The 21,261-nt window shown below is 41.2% G+C and overlaps 2 protein-coding genes across 3 annotated transcripts in view; one reads left to right on the top strand and one right to left on the bottom strand.

Moving 5' to 3' along the window:
• Nucleotides 1-21,261, top strand: part of Rcc1 (Regulator of chromosome condensation 1) — a 50,420-nt gene that overhangs the window by 22,518 nt on the left and 6,641 nt on the right. The window contains exons 4-5 of the mRNA XM_070664372.1: nt 6,485-6,593; nt 6,852-6,893. The gene's annotated coding sequence lies outside the window, so the exon portion shown is untranslated. The remainder of the gene's footprint in view (nt 1-6,484; nt 6,594-6,851; nt 6,894-21,261) is intronic.
• Nucleotides 1-21,261, bottom strand: part of LOC139107084 (kin of IRRE-like protein 3) — a 138,518-nt gene that overhangs the window by 115,316 nt on the left and 1,941 nt on the right. The gene's annotated exons all lie outside the window — the stretch shown is intronic.

The raw sequence follows: 21,261 nt of genomic DNA, 5'->3' as shown, positions 1-21,261 counted from the left end.
GAACTAAACCAACTTTTGGACAGTTTCCAAAAGTGGTCTTTAACGAGTTATTATTCTTGGCTCGGTGATATATATCTCTCCGAAAAGTTATATATATAAGGTAACTACATATACGAACTATGTACGAACATCTATATTTCATATTAAAACTATCTTATAGTTACCAAGAAAGCATAAAAAGATCAGAAAGGAATAAATCAAATTCTTATCGCATCACTATAAATACTTCACATCGGGATAAAAAATTTACTCTTCTCACGTAATTTCAAACATACAAACCGATTCTCTTTTAACGCAATTCGATCTAATATGCACGTAGGAAAAAAAATGACGGCAATTAATACCTAATGCGAAAGTTAAATGTACCATTGTTCAATTTCTACCTGATTGAGGTATCCGCGGAACATAATCAAAGTCTTTATCGAGCAGTACTGATACTCGCGAGCGAATCGAACGCGCGTACACAAAGCGCTTCTTGATACAAGCGGGGCGACAAAGTGCATTTCGCGTAGGTGGCGATCATTAGCCAGTTTATGGAGAGTGCGGCACAGAATCAATGGCACACAATGAGACCGCTCCGACCCTCCCGGCTGTTGCCCGGACTGTCCACACGTTGTAGGTGTGAGCGCGAACACGTGTTCTGAATGCGTCGTTTGGCTCGGATAATCGTTCGATCGGAAAACAGACGTTCCGATAATCGACATTCCGGCGCAGCGAGCGAGCGAGCGCGCGTTGCGCGCGGGGCCTGCGAGCGCAACCCTTCGGAACGATATTGTCGCCGCCTGCACCCCGGATTTCTATAGCCGGACCGAAACGGCGGGGACGGGGCGACATAGCAAATAAATTATAATGGCGTAAGTGGAGCGCGTAATTAAAATCGCGTCGGCACAATATCGCGCGGCACGGATTTTTCTAAAAGCAATTTACGTAACGTTCAAAATCCCAAGACAAATACCGCTTTCACAGCGAGCGCTTTGCGACCGCAATTTTCTCGACGTACAATATAGACGTTATGTAAGATATGCGTTGTTCATTGCACACACCTTTCGCACGTCGGAACTCTTCTATTCCGTAATTGTATCGTTGTTGATTAAGTTTTGAAAATTGTGCGGTTATGATTGGCGCCCAAATAGGTACCTACCTCCGGTGATTAATTCAACATTAATTCAATTAATTTATTTCTAATTAAAAAAAGAAATAGATATGTAAAATATTTTACGCGTGATGGATATTTCTCATTCATTGTACAGTCGTATTACGCAATGTGTATTATATATCTAGATCCCGTCATTAAATATGTGACAGCAAAAATGAGCGCTCGTGAAAACTTTTCTCTCACGACACGTACACCGCAGTGTGTTTCGCATAATGTAAAATTATATTTTCATTCTTCGTCATGAAAAATATCCACTTTGAAAAGATCGCATGTAAAACGTACGTATAAAAATATAAAAAACGCAAAATTAATAAACGCGTTCTCGTGCGCTGGACTCTCGTCGGGAAATTATGCATAAATTTATACAATTGCAAAAATCAAACGTAAATCAGAGAAATATCAATAAAAGATCGGTCAGGTTGTAGTTTGACGGAAGATCAAACCGTGCTTGAAAAAGAAAAAATAAATAAATAAAAAAGAGGGGGAAAAAAAAAACAATGCGCCGTATCGCCGATTCGCTGCGTGTCGCAAAATGGCAGTCTGTGTTAATCGCGATTTACATCGCCGGGAAACAACGAAAGCGCGAGAGCGCCAAAAAGCCCGGCGCAGGTGACGCGAATAAAATGGTGAAGAATAACACGAACGGAAAATCCGAATAAACACGGAGTGCAGCGCGAAACTGCTCGACCAAGAAGAGGGTCCATAAAAATATCGCTGGACGCCCAACCGAAGCTGCATGCGAAACGACGACTGACGGCGATCAGAAAGGATTTAATTAACAAAGTCCGGATGTTCCATCGCGACTCGCGTTCTTTGAGCAAAGCGGCGCCCACCTTTCCCGCGACGTTATCTCACCATTACGTCGACGGCTAACTTTATTATACGCGCGATTGATTTCCGCGAGGACGGCAAAGAGAAACGATATAACGGCGGCGGAGGTCCGGAGATAAAGTTCACCGGGAATGGAAAGGAAAATATCATCGCGGTGAGCTAGCGAAGTTTCCTATCGATGTGTTTTTTTTTTTTTTTTTTGATAACTTTTCGCATTCTAACTCGCGTCCCGATGTGTTTTGATAACTCTTATTATTCGAGCCGCGATCGCAACGGCGTGCATTCGGGTTTCTCGTATTTGCGCACGCGATATGCGTGGTAAATAAAATGTGAACGAGCCGAGGTGATCTCTCTAATTCCTTTTAAGTCTCTTTTTTGAAATGAAATTTTTCACAAGCATACGCAGCGGCATTTAAATTATTAATTCTAGTACGTCGCTGATCTTTAATTATAAAAAGGAACTTAAGTTATAAAATATTTTAAAAATTAATTTTAGATTACATAATGGGATATTCGCTTTATGAAGCAAACCTGAAAGTCGAATACCTGATGTACGTAAAGTCAAAAAGGGGTAAACAGGAAAAGCCAGAAATAAAAGAAGAAATGTTTTAGTTAGATAAAATAGCAAAAATAATAGGAAGCAGTGCTTTTAGAAGAAGAAAAAAAAAAGTAAACTAAATTATCTCCCGTTCTGAAAAAGAGTACTACCGACTCTTAAGTTTATTAAAAGAGCTTTTGATTCACGGACTGCATACAGGCAGTGAGAAATATGATTACTATTAATTTCTCTGTGCTTCCGTTTATTCATTGTTCTAATATATTATATGCGCATTGCAACTGTTAATAAGAGTCAATAGACGCTTATTTTTCAAAAGGACTGCAAACTGAGGTGCGGACCGCACTTCCCCGTAGCCGTTCCGTTGTGCATCGTAAGCTGTGCCGTCTTATTAAATAACTATTATGCTAATTAGCTCGTAGAATACCGTACTTTTAATCCGCTTAAAAGCCTCTGGCGAGAATTAAAAACTCGCTAGAGGCGCGGAAAGCAAATTCCGTCGAGGCCGAGAGGGGCGCAGGCGGAGGGGGAAGGGGGAGGCGTGCGGAAAAGCTAAATGTAGGGATGAAAGAGAACGCGGAAAAATGCCGGAATAAACGCGGAGGCTGCGGAATGACCTCCATCTGGCTCGGGCAACCTGACCGGTATGTGTGCCCGAATACCGAATGACAGAACTCGCGGTCCTGCTATGGTGGATGCACACCGTATCTCCGACCGTGTCACATAGCAATCACGGGCAGTCGGATTATGTGGCGTTTATCCTCGTGCACGTACACTCGCCAGGGTAAATCCCGCTGATTCAGTAGTATAAAAACTGCAAGTGAAAGAGAGATAGAGAGAGGCAGGTCGCGGTGGTTCATGACGGGACAAGAATGGAGAGACTGAGCGCGAAAATGCGGATGAACGGGGAATAAACGAAAAATACGATCACAATTTTACCCTCTTTGTGCGAACGTTACGGTTCACGAGCGTCGAGATAAAGAGGCGCTTTTATACGACGACGCCAACGCCCGACGTCGTTGGCGAAGTCGACGCCAGCGGGGCTCGCATTCGCGCAGAGACACCAGCCAATTAGCGAGGAATTAATCACGCCATTGTTACGGGAAATTCTAGCCACTGGCAGGCCCGTGGTTTCTTCGATTTTCGACTCAGCCGTTCGAAGCCTACAATCGTAATCGACTTGATTGCACGTCTCACGGAACTTCCATCTTTCGGGCGCTACATATCTTTTTTTTTTTTTTTTTCTTCCGCGGTAAAATCTCGTTCTTTATATTTTCTGCGCTCTTAATGTGTCAGCGCAATTTACTTAGTCTATGAAATCGTTACGTCGCTTAAGCTAAAATAATTTAATGAAAAAATGTTTTACTTTATGAATAAAACTCGTGAAGTAAAACATTATTAACTATAAAAGCGTACGTATTGTCTTTTATACAGAAAAATCTTTTAAAAACACGCATTATATCACGTTATTCGCCCAGCACTTTGCGATAAAAAATTCATTTTCTAAACCAACAATTACACCAATATTTTAGCGTTGATTCTATTTCTTTAATTCTCTTTTTTTTATTCCCCGCGAACTTACGAATAGCGGCGTGTAAATCATGCCACATCGACACGCTGCCGTAAATCAAGCGTTACGTGTCAGAAGAAGCGACATGCCAATTTTTTAAACTGATATTCGCGATTTTTTTTTTTCAAACCCGCGATACCCATCGGTTCGCGTTCCTACGCGGAAGGAGGCATGAATGTTTCATTGCATCTCGCGCGGTAAAATTCCGTACAATGCATTGCAAATTTATCTCATTTTCTATGCATTACTTTTTCTAAGCGTCGCCGCAACCCGAATGGCCAACGGTATTTTCCGAATAATAGACAGCATCCGGCTGGCGTTTATTTTTCGTCCCGGCAGCGCGTCGACGTACGTGAGGAAAACGCGTGTCCCTGCGAATTTAATTACTTTCGATCGGAGGCGCGAAGCTCGCCCCTCTCTCCGTTACGGAAGTTTAACGTACCGGAAACGCGACGGTGCGCGTACGAGAAACGAGAAACGGCGAGAAACTATGTGCCGATGCGCGCGAGAACTATGTACTCCGGCTCACGGGTACGTCGCGATGAACTTTCTCGCTCCGAAATGCGATGCTACAGCGGTTCCTTCCCAGTTGAAAAGAAACCGGCTACATAGACGCGAAAGTCTTTTTGACGAAGTCGAGCCGTGGAATGTAGCGGAGCTCTCTGACGCTCTTCTTTCTGACCTATGCTCTTTCCACTCGCGAGAGAATTATGATCTTCGCGAAATAAAGTTGCGCTGTCCGAACTGGAGTTTGTTAATGTGATCTATTTCAGAAGTTTCGTCAGTTTTTTTCAGTAAGACGAAAGAGTAAAACGCGGGCGTTCGTTTTGAACAGCGTATTTTTATTTTTCCTCGTTCTCCTTAACATTTTATTTATTTCATACGTTACGGTGGTAATTTTGAGAAGAGATGTGCAGGATATTTTTTACATCGCTCCGATACTCCGACATGTTTCTCCTTTTAATGGAAGAACATCGCGCATTTAGAAAAGCCCGTGCCATAAAACATTTCCGACAGAGATTGACGCGCTTTTCGAAAGAACCAATTTTCAATTTATCCGCTAAATAAATTTGATCGGGATCGTAATGCAAGAATGTAAGCGGGCCAGCAGCTGCGCAAAGCAAGACAAGCCGAGAGCCATGTGTTAACATGAAAGAGACGTTACACAGAAAATCCACCTTACTTCCTACCTTCGGTTTCTAGGACGCCTGAGACTCGATTCTCAGAAAAGTTTTCGCATTAATAATTCCGAGGCGTATACGGAATTATAAATCGGCCGGTACCACGCCGCGCCCTAATGGGACTGTTTGAAATTCCCCCGGTTCTCGAACTGAAAATGCGGCCGCACTAGCGTGTACAAGTACAAGTCGAGTACAAAGTACAATACGGGAAAAGGAAGCACTTCTTTTCCCCGCAATGGACGGTGGCGTTAGACTCGATGAAATATTCTCTCGTCTCTCTCTCTTTTTTTTTTTTTTTTTTTTCTAATCTCTTTGAATCCCCGTGAACACGGCGGAAGTAATTTAAAGTTCTGATGGAAAGTAATGTCCTTAATCACGAATTTACATGCTTGAGACATCTTTGCGTCGTGCATGCGCCGGCTTGGAACATCGCGTGCTGAAGTGGACGAAGAAATAAGTGATAACTCTCGTAATCTTCGACGTAATTGTATTCGCGATCTACATTTTCCGCGGTAATCCAAACCGTGCCTTCTTTTTGTTATTATTTCATTATTACGCGGCGCTGTGAAGATATAGATTTGCATATTTTTAACGGGCAAATAAAAATTGACAGTAGAATGAAGATGCACGCGCTAACGTTTTTGTACCGCGGCAAACAATGTCAAGCCGATAAAAACGCACGCGTATATCTTTGCAGCATTAAATCAATTGACCATTCGTACGGCAAACATCGGTTTGCACTGCACATTGTATGGAGTGTAAATGTCAACATAGTGAATTCAACAGCTAAACAGATTTATGCATTCCATATATTCTCTTGCTTGCTCGGAAACCGCGGTACAATGAATAACAAAAGCTAAAACGAGTGTAATCTTTCCAGTACATTGGGAAATTGCACCTTTCCGACCTTTCAATTAAGTTGTATCTCCATTTATCCCGAATTATACCCACCCACCAGGGGAGGTTCACCTGATCTCGGAGCAGTCGATTTAAATCTACGTCGATCGGCTCACTTAGAACTTGATTCTAATTCTGCGATAATTAATTCTAATGTTGCGATAATTAATTTTAACGTTGCCAGCCGCGTTTCTGTTTCCGCCGGGCACGGAATTTTTTCGCATGCCGCGTTATCGCTGCGTACTGATACTTGATATCTTATTAATCATGCAAATCGCTTGTTTTTGTTTAAGATTGAAACCTAGAGGAAGACGTATAAAGTGGACTCGACACGACATCCAACATCCTGAGAGGAGGAGCAGGTCTTGGACAGACATCGAGCTTCAGCGGAGCAACGTTAAGGTGAATGTCATTTTTTATTTGCAATATTGCTTTAATATCGAAATAATAGTTTAATAATCAGTAAAAAAATTAATTTTTAATTATAAAAAAAATTAATTTATTATTTTAGATATCTTACTCGGACAATAGAACTTAGATTTTAGTTATATTTAATTGAAAAACTTATTAGAGATGCGTAAACTTTTTTTTTTTTTTCTTTAAACTCTACACATTATTTTGATTTATCTACAATGTAATTTTGATATTTGTTTGTTACAGAACTGTTGCAGTTATAAAACTCCGCTGCCGCGCATCGAATCGGTGAGTTGCATGTTTTCTTTCAATGCATGCTAGCGTATCGGTGAAAAGTATTACGCGTAAAAAAAAATTAATGACTATTTAACAAATTAAAAATGAACGAAATAATAAAATTTACGTCGACTTTCCTTTCGCGGCAAGTTTCTGTTTCCGCCGGGAACAAACAATTGTTCACATCCATTGAAAAAAGTCTTTACGAGCAAGATTAATTTTTTTTTTTCTTATCGTTTAATACGTTGTCTAATAAATAACTTATCTTTGCTAATTTATCTTTATTATCAATCACTTCAATACGCGAGTGCACTCTTTAAAGTAAAAATTATCGGGATATAAAAATATTCATTAATTTTATTTTGCAACTTTTCAATTATTAAATTCAATTCTTTCAAAAGAGATTTTGCGAAGAGCCTTAATCTCGTAACTCTCCGATGCGTCTTTGTGTCCGTTTTCGGAATCGCTAGACGTCACAAAGCGCGCTATAAATAGGATTTAATATACGTACTTATATCATTGTTATCGTCATGTCGTGTGCATTAACAAGTTCATATATCTTGATACCCGTGTAATACAAACCGTAAAACTGCAAAGCCGTAGCGATACGATGTCGTAGTACTTTGTTACGGGAACTCAAGAATAAGGAACGGCTCATAATAGATTCATGACAAAAGTTAGTGCGCCATCCGATACGTCGCCATTTCAACTATATTACTTCCGCGCACTCCCGCGGGAATAGTCGTCGAAGAAAATCGACATGCGGCAAACGTTTATCGCAGCCGACGGATGTTCCCTGAGACGGCGGATAGCTTGCCGCGCGAAAAATCAACCCCCCTTTTCCTCCCTTCTTTTCCTCGTCGATCTCGCCTCATTAGCGCAGTATTCTTATGCGGCCGGTGAATTTCCATTTCGCGACGCATAATTTGAATTTGCGCGTCGGCGGGATTACGAACCGGCGCGCTCTTGTGTAACCAGAGACGATTTGCATCGAAAACAGCCCCGCTCGGGCGAACCCTCGAGCGAGTCGTCTCGAAAAACTCGGCGAAGAACGGTGTCGCATAAACATGCGAATGCCCTTTTCTGAAATCGTAATTCTCGGCGACGCGCGAAGCAGCATAGGTGACGGCTATCGCGCTAACAAAGTCGCGACGATCAAACATTTTTACCGGCTTTTTATTATGCGAATGTTCACGCGGGGTTCTACGGAGAATTCCTCATTATCGGGTGGGAAAAATAAAAATAAAATGGTGAATAATAAGCGTTGAAACAAATTAGATCTTTGTGCGTTTGATATCCGGAGCGCATCGTTCCAATTTCAAATATCACAAATATTGTTCGCCGACAAAGCCGTAGGGGCGACATGTGCGACGAAGGGCGCGAGATGTCATAATTTTCCATTGTATTTGGCGAACATATGAAATTGTATTATATCTTTACGTGCAAACGCGCGTTGTGGTGGAAATCAGATTTATTATATTTCCTAATAATTTGCACTGAGCTGTTGCAAGCGATGTATGCGGCAGTACTTTGAAACTTTCATTGTTTACTGTGAATTAGACTTGCGAGAGCGAATTACGGTACTGTATTTTATGGGCACATGGAATCTGTAACATTTCAACTTGTAGACAATACCGCAATTTGTATTTATCTCGCGTTTGTTTGCTTTAATCATTATCTGTTAGAAAATAAAAATTCCAGGATTGTACGAAAATGCCGTACGGTTTAATTAATGAGTAATTCTCGAATTCTCGAATTCTACCGGAGTGGAAATTGATTCCCACCGTTGCCTATTAATTAGCTAGCCAATTCGTGGTTCATCTCGCGGCTGTCTCGCTAAACTGTCCAGCAATGAGCCGGAAATGTAACGCTCGAATCGTACCACACAATTATTCCTAATTCATGACGAGCTAAAAAGCTAGATATCTAAACGTTTTTCGTCGCGTGCTAGTCTACTGTTTTGTGTTCATTTTACGCAACGCTCGACTGCCGAAATCGCCGGGCAAACCGGTTCTCGCCGCGGTAGTGTGAGTACGTGGGTGTGTTGATATCTGGTCGGCCTTGCGCTCGAAGTTCGCAAGGTGGAGAACGCGCGGGCGGCGGGCGGCGAGAACAGGTTTGCCCGGCGATTTCGGCAGTCGAGCAAGCGTTGCGTAAGGTCAGAACAACAACAGTAAACAAGTACGCGGAGAAAAAAAAAATCTATTTAGATACATGGTCCGCGCTGGACAGTGACTGTCCAGATGACCGATTCTAGACAGGATTTGTATTTTTTTTTTAACATGACAACTTGACAACTTAACTAGCTGCAAAATCAGATTAGCTTGATAAATTTTTACTCGGGTAATTATGAAAATTAAAATACTTAACAAATTTTTATTAATATTATACATTTTAGTAGCGCATAAAATAATTAACATTTCTTCATACATATATCTGTTTGTTAAATATACCGATCAGTTACTCGAGTCTGTTTTATATTCCTCTTACGTGAAGGCTTATCGTGCATAAATCTAACAATGCACAACAGTGCATCCGTTTTTATTTTTCAAATATAGACGTAGCATTATAATCTGATGACACAAGCAGACTTGGCTAAGCGTCGTGAACGCGATTTGAAAAAGCAGGAGTTACGGTCAACGTTCGGGCAGACATCGCGTCGCGTGACGACGGGATTCGCCGTCGCGTCATTACGACACACGCGTTACATCGAGAGCTATATACGCGGTCGTAAAAGCGCCGTCGGGCATAAAAAAAGGCTGAGGGACGTAGAGAGAGGCGGGAAACTTATTTTACGAGGGATCCATTTGAATTTATTCACTCGACGAACGTTTACTCACCGTGGCGTTCGGTCCCTCGTCGTGAGTCACGTATTCGCATGCACCTAAGATCGGATTTTGTAACTAAAATTTAATTTATTTTTTTATATATTGTTTAAATAAAATTTATATGAATTATAAAATCCACGCGGTGCCATTGTGCATAATAATTAATTATTCCCGTGGGAATTAAGGTTTTCCGAGTCGGCAACCGGTAATGAAGCAAATAATATCGATTTTCTCGAACTCGAAAGAGAGTTTTCTATCAAAGTAATTTTTTTTTTAAATTAGTTTATTACTGATATTTGAAATAATATTCCAAACGATTGGAAAATTTCTGACGTTTCACAAACGAGGGAAAAGACGGCTCTGATTGAAATGTGGTTTCCCGGGATCGTCATATCGTAATTGGCGTATCATTGAAGCACCGAGGCACAGAGGCTTTAATCAATTTATTTCATGAGTTTGAAATAATCGAAAAAAGACGGGCAAGAAAAATTATTGACATATTACGCATTTTGAATTTCTGTACTAACAATGGCGTTTAAAAATACGGAACGCAATGATACATCGAGGTTTCCATGAAATAAATAAATATAATATATTTGTCACAGAGAGAATATATGAAAGTAATAAAATTCGCGGCAAAAAAAATTCTTTTTTTTTTTTATTTCTTTTTTTTTATTATTTAATTTGTGTCGTATGCATCGCGATGCAACAAAGCATTCATAGAGATACCCCGATACATATTGAAAGCAAACAGCGCGTCGCTTTTAATCCTGCAATCGCATTCACGCGGAGCGAAACGCCAAAATGTATCAAGTAGCTTTGTATTGCTGAGAGTCATCGGGTATCGCAATACCGTGTCATATAGGACCGATATTCACAAGAGTTTCGCGATAAATCTCGCCCTTGGACCCGCGCGGCCGTTACGGGATGCAATATTTTTGCTCTCGCGATTCGCGACGTATGCGCAAAACCCCAGAAACCAAAGGAAGTAATTCGACAGGCACGCGGCATACGTACACAGGCCGCACAGGCACATTGGCAGATTGTCCGCAAATCGTTTAACTCAGCGATTCAATTAACATGGAAACCCCGTGTAGCTTCGTCAATATTTTCTACCTCAATCGCAAAATCAAATGCACCGCACAAACCATTTGCGGAAAGGAATATCAATTACGCGCGATCTCTAATTCAAACCATCACGCGACATTAAAGCATCTACAATCTGCGGAATGAACTTCGCGCTGGTAATTTCATATATACTAATTAAAGCTACCCAAGTGAAATGCGTTTACCTTCCGCAGGGCTTGAGTGTCGCGCTACAAATTAAATAAAAAAAAAAAAAAAAAAGGGAATATTTAAAATCACGTGCAGCTCGCTGTTAGGTACATTTCCTTTAAAGAAAATCAGTAAATATGGATGACAAACGAGAGAAAAATAACATAGTTCTGGTAGGAACTGTAAATATTTCGCTCGACACCTAAAACGATACCATCAAACAAAGTCCGTGTGTTCTTTCTCGACTCAATACTCTGAATAAGAGCAACGCCGCGGCAGTAAATTTTTACGAGTGAGAAATCTTAACGAATTCAGGACAAACGAGGACTGAAAATAAAAGATGCGGTTGTTCCGCGGAAACTCGGTGGAGAAGAATGTAGCAATTACTTAAGTGCTCCCACTTGTTTGCGAACGGAAAATCTAGTTTATGGGATTTGTATGCCAACAGGTGCTAGCGGAGAGCAGAGCCACGCTAGACTTTTTCCCCTCCCCCGTCCACCCGCCGTGTAAAAGTCATTCCGCTTTAAGTCGGACTTTCAAATCGTTCACTGTAGTTTTCCGTCCACTCCTTGTAGATTGTGTTGCCTCCAAGTTTCGTTGCCTTGCGGCGGAATAAACAAGCATTAGAGATAGAAGATAAATCACCATGCGTGCACACTTGCGTTCTCTATTATCTCGATTAAAACGTGTACGTGTACGAAGATGTATTTACATTATCCTCTAAAAGTGAGTCTCTTTAAAATTTTTCCCCCGAGTAAACTTGTAAGCTTGAAAATTTATGTCGTAAATATTCGCGATAAGAACATGAATTTCAATTTATTTCTTTTACGACGATCCCCCGCGCTTCTTTCGCGCGTCCGCTAATAATAACTGCGAAATAATTTATCTCTCTTCCCAGTAAGACTCATTAAAGAATAGACTGCCGCTGGTTATTTCATCAAACGCCGCCGGTATTGTTCGCACCGGCGACGCAGCAGGTATGAATAGATGAGTATCCTCGTGCTTTAAATTTCTCGTTTCCGCGGAAACGAGTGTAGCTACTATTCCCGTTTAGTGCTGTCAGAAAGTGTCCATTACATCAGGAACGACTTCGTTGGCTTGCACAAACTCATTCGGCTTTATGTTTAACTTTTAAATCACCAGCGTTGGCACTAAGGCGACTTTTCGAGCGCCTGATAATTCCGGATTTTCTGATTTTTCTTTAACCCGGCAATAAACATTTATCTTCCTTTCACGTTATTAAAACTCCTCGAGGATCTTCTGCAAATAAAGAAAAAAAAAAAAATAGAAAAAAAAGTATATCGCCGCCTATTACTGCCTATTATAAAAACGTAATATGGACTGTAATAAAATGGAATAGAAGTGAGAATGAAATGCATTTATAACATAAGTACAATGATATAAAATGTAGCGCTATATATATTTTTTTTTTTTTGCTTCTCGCGCGAGCATGGTTTTCGCTTTTGATATGTTTCGCCTTAAGCAGGACGTTTCGCCATTTGCGGCGAAAGAGTGTCCATTTCATCAGCAGCGACTTCATCGCTTCATGTAAAACTCATTTCGCTTTATACCTCGCATTTAAATTCCAGATACTTCCTCGGCGCTTTCTGCCCTCGCGCAATCTCGTTTCCTAGATTTTTAGATACACTCGCCGGCATCTCATACTCTCAGATTCAGCCTCGAAAATTCATATCTCCAACTCTTTCCTTACCGCGCGCACAGAAGCGTCGTTTGTAACAAAAATTGCGCGATGAAATGCGAATTACGAAAGTAACACCGTTATCTGATTGAATAATTTTCCAAAAAAAATAATAAGAATATCGAGACGATAAGATACAAGAGTAAACGAGTGCATCGTACACTTTCAGAGAAAATTTCTAATGGCTTTCCAAAAGATTAAAATAATTTTGCATAATTAACGTATCACTCATATATAATTTTTTACGTTAACGTTAATTTTATGCCGAAAGTTTTATTATTATTATTATTTTTTTTTTTTTAATCAGAATATTTGGAGACAAACAATTCAACTGAAGTATAAAATTATCATCTCAAATTGCATTATGCAGAATACTTTAGTGAAGTTAAAACTGGCTCGTGCAAGCGCACGCTACTATCTCGTTTGTAAAGCAAGGGTAAGGAAAAATATGAACAAGATCGCGTAGCTTTTTTTTTGTCACGTTTTCCTTACATTTTGCGTACGCGCTCGGACATGTTACTTTTATTTTATATGGGAGACATTCATTCGCCTCGTTAATTTTAACTTTTCCCATTTGTCGTGTTTGATCCCGAAGTTAGTGCATCTGGGATAACATCCAATATCGCGCGAACGTTCTCACGGGAAACTTGAACAGAGAAATAGTTGAGAAACTACAGATTATCCTTTTCTTCCGTGTTTTCCCATTAAACTCGGTTAACATTGCACACGGGCTGTCTCGCAACTTATTAGAATTCCATTCCTACATCCGCGGCATCTCCATTCCTGTATCTTCGAGTTCTTCTAGTTCTACCTTTATGTCGCCGGTCGGCCTTATCCCCGACGCTCCGCGAAATTCAGCATTACAAAGTGACCGAGGAGGTCTCAATTTAACTGACAATTTCACGCGCACAGCGTCGTGTCGTGATCCATTAGTGACATAAGTAGTAAATTTAATATGAAAACGAAAGAGGTGCCTGTCGTAACAAAGTCGTGAGATAACGTCGGATATAACTTTTCAAGTCGATGTTAATTCGAATCGAGAAGAGATCCCGAAATAAATTGAAGTCGAGAAAACGGTAACTTTTAATGTTGGAAAAAAGAAGTGACATATACCTCCTAGTATCGCCTGATTCGAGATGCTATTGTATAAAATATATATTGGATTTTCTTTTCAGAAAAATATATATATCGCGGTTTGTCACGGCTTCCTCGTATTTCTTTTTCTCGCGCGGGCTTTTATCCTTGAACGAATCACCCGTGCCACATCTCGTCGAACCTTCCATTCAAATTTGAAGATTCACGTCCTACCTCGTAGCGCGCGGTCTTTTATCTGTCTTCGGCTCTTCGCAATCTGGAAAGACCAATGTTTCACGAGCACGCGTTCCGCGCGCGGTCGAAGTTTAATCAAACTTCTAAAAGACTTCCGGGGAGGAGGCGGCTGGCCCGAGACGCGGACCCGCATTGCGATTCGTGGATCCACGACGAACTTCCGGTCTCACCTCATTCTACCTCGCTCTCGCACGGTTCTTCCTATTCTTTTTGTCGCTCGTCTCTACTCAGCATCCCACACCCTGCATTCTCTTAGAGCTACATTCTCAGTTTCCTCTTCGCTCGCCCGTCAAGCCGATAGCGCGAGAGTTGCGAGACTCGGCGGAACGAGGATCGCCTTTCGGGAAATTGAATCCCGTTTCGAATCCGCCGGGAGTCTTTCCAGCAACACGTCTGACACGTCGTGCAACGAGTCGCACTTCGGTTTCCTCTTTCACGTCGCCGTACCGGAATGTTTATGCGTTTCGCCAGCAAACGGTCTGCATCTCGCCTGATAAGTCATCAGCTAACGATACAAGTTCCCCGGTGGAATTCTTTGCAGGGAAATTTATATCTACCCTCCGAGCTATTGTGTACGTTTGATGAATTTTTTTTTTTTTCCAAAAACGAGAAGAAAATTTTAAATCGATATTTTTTTGTAAGGATTCTTAACAGTTGAGCAAAATTACACGTGTACTCTTCTCGTGCATTTAAATTTACTTTTAAATTTATTAACATTAATTTTTCGCCGGCGAAAGGAAAGTATAATAAGGCAATAATAAGGCAATTTACTTTTTTTATGTACGCACGAAGTAGCATAAGCAATTTTTTATAAGTCTAAGTACTTATTTTATTTGCTCTTATTTTTCATACAATTTAAATTAACTGAAGATAAAGCTTTGAATATAAACCAGATGCAACTTGCAGTCGCGCCGGTGTATCTTTCATTTGACGCCGTAGTCTGGTTGTTACAACTTGACATCTTGTTTCTTGGTGCACTATTGTCCGTGGCTACCTTCCTGTTTTGCGGGGTTTACGAGTCGCTGTCGCGAAGATAGGGACACCGATTTAACTTTGAGAGGCGGTTTTTACCTTTTACAGCCCATTACATCGCGTCCCGTTAGTTTTGATTAAAAGTAAAATTTACAAATCGAGTTTTTATCAAGTTAAAGCAAAATAAGAATCAAGCTAAACATATTCTTAAAGAAATTACGCGCCAGAAATTAATCTAATAACTCACGTTTACCGTCGAACCCACGTGGCCATCACGTATACAGCCGTACACACGAACAAACATACGGTCGCGTATATTTCCCGTACACGCCGTAACATTTAATCGCAATAATCGCCGACCCCGCGGTGTTTCTCTGCGCCCGTCAAAAGTTCCCCGGCGCTAATTCGTTTTAAAACAATTGGAAGGACAAGGGATACGTGAGCCCTACGTCGCCGCATACGGCGTGCCGAGTCGCGACCCTAAGCCCCCGAACTCCGCCCTTTCACACCCACGAACCGCAGGGTAGGTCAATTTTAGCCTATATCTCGCACCCGGAGTCGGCTAATGTTCGTTAACGAGGGCTCGGTCACGTACAAACAGTCCGCTTTGCCCTGTAACGCGTCTAACGCGTGTAACGCTAAGTGCGGCGCGCATGTTGAGTTTTGTAAATGTCAATCGAAACGTGAAACGGCTGAAAAAGGTCACCGGACTAACAGGACCCGGGTCCAAATAAGAGAGCAGTTTTTTTTATTATTTTTTCTTTTTTTTTTTTAGCGTGAATGCCGCGTAGAATTTTAGCGCACATAAAATCGGAATACGCTTTTACCATGATAAATTCGTTATGCCCGCACAGAGCGAAAAATATTTGCAAGTTAATACAGTAAAGTTATCTTAATGCTTTACAGCGTGGCGTAACGACAGGTTGTAAAAATATCATGCGACGCGCACCCTTGTTAGTTGCAATATCACTTCCTTACATGTATATGTATAGCGCGCGATATGAGACGCATGCCACTGAAAATTAATATTAGCATGCGCGAAGACAAAAGAACCTTTTCACGATAAACAGAGTAAAACAAAAATTATTAAGCACATCTTGTTTCACGCTACTTTCTCCGAACTGCCATTTTAATAATATGAAACAAAAGTTTCGCTCCAGAAGCAATTTTCTCTTTTAAAAGAAGAAAGAAAAAAAAAATATATATATATAACTCAATTAATTTCAAACTAAATCCCACAGACCGTAAAAGTTAATACGCTTTGTGTTCGTGCGCGCTGAGACGGACATTATTTCCAACAAATGGCTCGGGTAATGTTGGAAGCGAGAATATCTGTTGTCGACAAATCGATGACATAGTATTCGAATTGAAAGTGTGCCGTCTGCCGTTGCGTTAGTATCTGGGAACCAATCCCCCGCGCCTCATATCGGAAAACTTACGATTTCAACAGTTCAATTTCTCGGCGATCCCGATTCATTTTTCAAAACTTTGCAACTCCTGAGAATCGCGTTTGTACTTTAAGGGTAAATAACAAGTAATGCGGAATAGTTCGGGAATCGAAAACCGGACGGTCTTGCCACTGGCAAGTAACAGTAGTACTCGGTTTCGTTTATTAGTATCGGTTTTAGTATTAACCATTTTCGCTTGTCGGCGACGCGAGTTGTTTTACGATCGACGGCGACTTATCGCGATATTCGGGCGCAAAGATAACTAATTGGGGGACAGAAGACGGCGGGATACGGTCGCGGACGGGGGATGTTTCCTGAGAACACAGGAATAGCGACGAGTCGCAGAGTGCTCTTTTCTCGGCGAAAAAGGAAGGGTCGTCGGAAAAATACAAAAACACGTCCGCGCGCGAGGGAAAATGTTTGCGGAGTCAACGAAATGTGCTTTCGCGATCGCCCGGCGTCTACTTCTCTCCCCTTCGGTTCCCCTTGAAAGCTCGGACGTGTTACACCTGGACGAAGTTTCTCCTCGGTACGTTTAAAACGCGATTTGGAGGCCGCACATTTCGCGTCGCAAAGGTGTGTTTGTCAAGAACTTCAAAGCGCACAATTACGGGACTTCTGAGAGGGATTCGCGCGGATGTTCAAATATTTCTTTGTCAACCATTGGCATTCGTCTACAACGATGGCTGTAAGAGGAATATTATATACCGCTGCGGCAGAGCCCGAAATACTGAATAAAATTGAATAACTTGAGAAACGGATTATTATTATGATTATTAAGTATTGTTACAAGCAGAGTTGACGGTGGTAAATAAAATAAAATTAAGAAAAAAATTAAAAAATTAAAAAAAACTCCAAAAACCCGATGGCTCGAGAGATCTGCCATTAACTTTTACAACAAATACTTTAGCAATTAAAATTATGTTATGATATTAAATATCTTACGCGCGTGATATATGCGCACTGAATTATTATTCTGCCGAATTAATTTTCAACTTTATAAACGATTCATAAGGGAGATATCTCACAGGATGGAGCATTAGCATCGAGCTGACAGATTTCGGCTAGAGGTAGGCCGGGTTTATTAGAATATGGATATGATACAGGATACCCGTTAAGATAACTTGACACTTAACGTAAAATCCTTGAATTCGCGATACTAACTGCAGAGCAATTCCACCCGCTACTCTTTGCATTAGTATAACGATCTGCTGTATGTATTTCGTAATGCTCGTAATATTTGTAACGGAGGCATAATCGTAGTTTCACAGCGCGTTCCTAACGTACACTAGGCCGTGATGAGTCTCGCGAAAGTGATTCCGATATTTTTTTAGATAAACAGCGACGGTAATCGGTGTAAATACTTAATCGCGTACCACAATGGAAAAACACGCGAAAATGGGCGAGAGCCGCACATCGGCGATTCTTCTCTAATAGCGATTTATCAGTGCGCGTCGGTTTTGCGGTGCACGTGTAGAGAATTAAAAAGATAATCCCGTCAGCTGCGAGTAAATCCGGCGTTGTAACTAAAAGCGTTACAAAAGCCGTCGGTGTGGTTAAAAAAAAGAAGTGTGGATATGTCGTGTAACGCCCCGGTTTACAACAGAAAAACGATAGGAAAGAGAGAAAGGAAGAAAAAGGTGGCGAGGACAAAAAAGAAAGGCAGGAACGAAAGGACGGATGATAGAGTTCGTAGGGGTTGTTACAGGAGGGACGTATAAGGGTGCAAAAGTTCACGTTTATCGGTCGACGAACTGGGCCGCGTCCACGGTGTCAGCGTTATTCAAAATGCAATTTGCATCGGTGGTGCTTGCCTGCGGAAATCACAAATGCGCTCTGATTAGAGCAAGTATTCCACCATTCGTTTGCCGGAAGATAGAAACAGGCTGAGCGAAAAAAAGACAGAGAGCGGACGTGAAAGAGAAAGAATTTTGAAGTCGTTGCGAGATACGCGAGGAAAGAGAGGCAAGAGAAAAAAAAAAAAAAAAGAGATAACAGACAAGCAGACAGAGAGGAAAGAAAAAGGAAAAAAAAAAAGGTTTCCCTCGGCTAATTGCATGAGATACGCGATTGTTTCATGCATATTCAGCAGATCTTCGGGTGGGAATAGCTGATCGCCATTCCTTCGAAGGAAGACCTTTCCGTTTCTTTCCTTCCTACTTTCTTCCGGGCTTTCCTCCTTTCGTGGCGAAAGAGCCAAGTACGAATCTCGAGAAGCCTGCTCTCGATAAAGAAACCCGATCATTAAATACAATCGTCCTAAGCCGCGAAGTGCACCACTCGACGGCAATTAAACGCAACGATTCCGCGGCTCTGCTATTTTCCTCGGTTACTGTTGTACCACAGCCAATTGCACAATTAATTATATACAGTATACATTTTTTTTTTGTAATACACGACAGCGTAGGATTGCAACTCATAATTCTGGAATGGCAGTTGTGCCGCGATCGATAATCGCGATATTAACGCGATTGGCCCGTTCGCCGACTTTTTGTCCGTATATACGCGCGTTACTTTGACGGTATGTACACCGCGGCTAATTGATAAACACAGCCATTCGAACAGCTGCGTTATAGCCACGTCGGCACGACGCTTTGTCGAAAATCAACGGCGATTCGACGGCTAATTAATACTGTTTTTGATATGCACCCCGCACCTGCTCGTCAATCAGAAAACCATCGATGTCGCGCCCACCCTCCCGGAAATCTCGCAATTCGCGGGCCTCCCTACTGCCTGCTTTTGTCGAACGTGTCACGAATGTCGATGGATATTTCTTTTTTTTTTTTTTTCTGCAATCATGAATATTAACGCACATTATCGAGGCTTTATCAAATCCTGCACAAAAAGGTGATATCGCTTTATTTTATATATCGCACGTTCCACGTGTTATTTTGCAATTAAATTTGTCGCAAAAATAATTATTTAAAAATCTACGCAATTATCTAATTTGTAAAAAAAAAGAAAAAAAAAAAATTAAACCGACGGAAGAATACGAATAAAAATATCTCGTTCGCGCGGTTGTTTCGAACAAACTTTAAAGGGTCGCGGAAGAGTTAATTTTCTTTGATATTACGAATTTCAATAATTGATCCATGAAAAAGAAGCCGACAATCGGCACCTTTGCGATATATATCCCCGGAGTTTATTGTACATATATAAATTCTGATCATTACTTCGTTCTTTGACACGGCGCGGGAAACAAATTGCAGGAATCTGTTAAACACGGTTACAAAAATATTAAAAAAAAAAAAAAAAAAAAAAAAAAAAGAGGAAGATGAAATTCCGTTTGAACTGATATTTCCATTATCGATTGGTGCGTCAACCTCCGCTTATAGAAGCTCGACAAATTGCCGGCCGCAAGCAATATGGACCGCGCGCAGCAGATTGTACGATTCGGTGGACGATGAATGACGCACACCGGTAGACGTGATACGATTTTCTATCGGCATAGAACTTCCGCGATCACAAGTATTATCTTGGTACGAATGCTATCCAGAATTTCCACGCATGCACGCGCATAGATATCCCTGCGTACGTACATACAGAAATCGACTTCGCCTTTACACGACCATACCGAACACGCACCCACCTTTTTTTTATTTTCTTTCATGTAAATTATTATATTATTTTTCCGTTTTTATTCCCAGCCTCTGCCGCGTGCAGTCCAACGGTCTTTTTCGACGGAGGCATGTATACTATGCGATTTGATTGTAATGAATTACGAATGCAATTTTTCGAGATACAGATGAACGAGTGAAAAATGTACTTTTAACTTTTTCTTTCTTTTTTTATATTATTATTATTTTTTTTTTTTTAGAGAAAGAAAGAGAGAATCATCGTCGCAATTTCGAGTTGAAGTATACGGTATACGCGATTTATTATTGAGAATTTTCTATCGGTGGTCTGCTTGCCTTACCTGTTCTTTCTACGCCGAATGCCCGGCCGATGATTGATAACGGAGAAAGCGGGTCACCTATATTTTTCTCTCCTATTTTTTTTTTTTCTTTTTTCTTTTTCAAGCGAACGTTTCACAACGGCTTCAACCCTTTTATTCCGCTCGCGCGCGCTGATTGCGAAAGCGTATATACCGGTGCTAGCGCGTGTCGCGTACGTTTCGTCGGTGTCTCTCGAGTTTGTTCTTCTTTGGCGGGCTCGCGTGGGTTCATCGAACGGCGTTTCAGCGACGTGTCAACGGAGAAATCTGTGTATACTGCGGTTTTTGAATAATTCCGCGCTTCTAAGGGAAGCCGTCGCGTCATTTGCGACGCGCTTACGCGGAAAATACGATCCGACACCGCGACAGAGTGAATTAAGGGGATCAATCGCGACGTTTTGTTAAATCTTACGGCAGTGAATTGCCGTTTGCCACCTCGAACCCGATCTCGTAACATCGTTATCATCTCGTTCAATTTTACGATTTAATACACGCGAGATCGACTGCTTGAATTTTTTTTCCCCCCAAACTATGTTCGATCTATTTTTATTTCCTATGCAGCGTTTTTTTTACAATGTTTCATTTGTCATGACGAGTATCTCCCGCGCGAATTCGTTTTTCTCAAATATTCACGCTCGTAAAATAACACGAGTTTTCGAGTTTGTATGATAACGCGGTTTTAATGTAAAAATATGTCGTGAGGGAAAATAAAAGAGAAGGAGGAACTTTTTTTTACTGTAAAGCGAAATTAAAATCGAGCTGACAATAGCTATTGTCGCGTGACTTTATAAAATAATAAGAGAAGAGGGACATCGAGATGATTCCGAACTGTCGACGTTTAATTCACTGTATGATATCAATTTTCCTGATAGCCTTCTTTTAGTTATTATGCTCG

The sequence above is a fragment of the Cardiocondyla obscurior genome, linkage group LG12, assembly GCF_019399895.1.
Source record: "Cardiocondyla obscurior isolate alpha-2009 linkage group LG12, Cobs3.1, whole genome shotgun sequence".
NCBI lineage: Eukaryota > Metazoa > Arthropoda > Insecta > Hymenoptera > Formicidae > Cardiocondyla > Cardiocondyla obscurior.
This window is presented reverse-complemented; position numbering and strand designations above follow the sequence as displayed.